Source organism: Alligator sinensis, unplaced genomic scaffold (genome assembly GCF_000455745.1).
Source record: "Alligator sinensis unplaced genomic scaffold, ASM45574v1 scaffold531_1, whole genome shotgun sequence".
Taxonomy (NCBI): Eukaryota; Metazoa; Chordata; order Crocodylia; family Alligatoridae; genus Alligator; species Alligator sinensis.
In genome coordinates this window covers 383,175-383,610 of record NW_005842173.1, presented here as the reverse complement: position 1 = coordinate 383,610, position 436 = coordinate 383,175, and the positions used below count along the sequence as shown (strand labels likewise).

At 65.1% G+C, this 436-nt stretch overlaps 1 protein-coding gene across 1 annotated transcript in view; it reads left to right on the top strand.

The window, feature by feature from the left end:
• The first annotated feature begins 304 nt into the window (after nucleotides 1–304).
• NKTR (natural killer cell triggering receptor) overlaps nucleotides 305–436 on the top strand; it is a 50,192-nt gene continuing 50,060 nt past the window's right edge. Inside the window, 1 exon segment of the mRNA XM_014520982.2 lies at nucleotides 305–362. The gene's annotated coding sequence lies outside the window, so the exon portion shown is untranslated.

Here is a 436-nt window from a genome sequence, read left to right as displayed (position 1 = left end):
GGAGTGTGTGTGTGTGTGATAGACATGGTGTGAGGGACAGTGTGGGTGTGTGCACATATGTACAGTTGTGTGGAAGACAGCATGGGGGACAGTGTTTGTGTGATAGACACGGTGTGGGGCAGTGTGTGTGTGTGTGACACGGGGCTGTGGTGGTGCACACTGCGTGTGTGCGTGAGGCACAGGGATGCACACACAGTGGAAGCGCGGTGCACTCTGGGTGTGGACGACCCGTGATGACGCGCTCCCCCTCCCCCATTCCAACGCCACAGAACGGGGCGGGCGAAGCCGCGCGAGAAGTGCACGTTCTCGCGGGATTACAGCGTGGACGGTCGCTCCCCCTCCCGGGCCCGGCGACGCGGGAGGTGAGCTCAGCGGGCAGCACTCCCTCCCCCCCTCGTGCGCATGCGCGGGCCCGTTCCGGTAGCGCGGGGGGAGC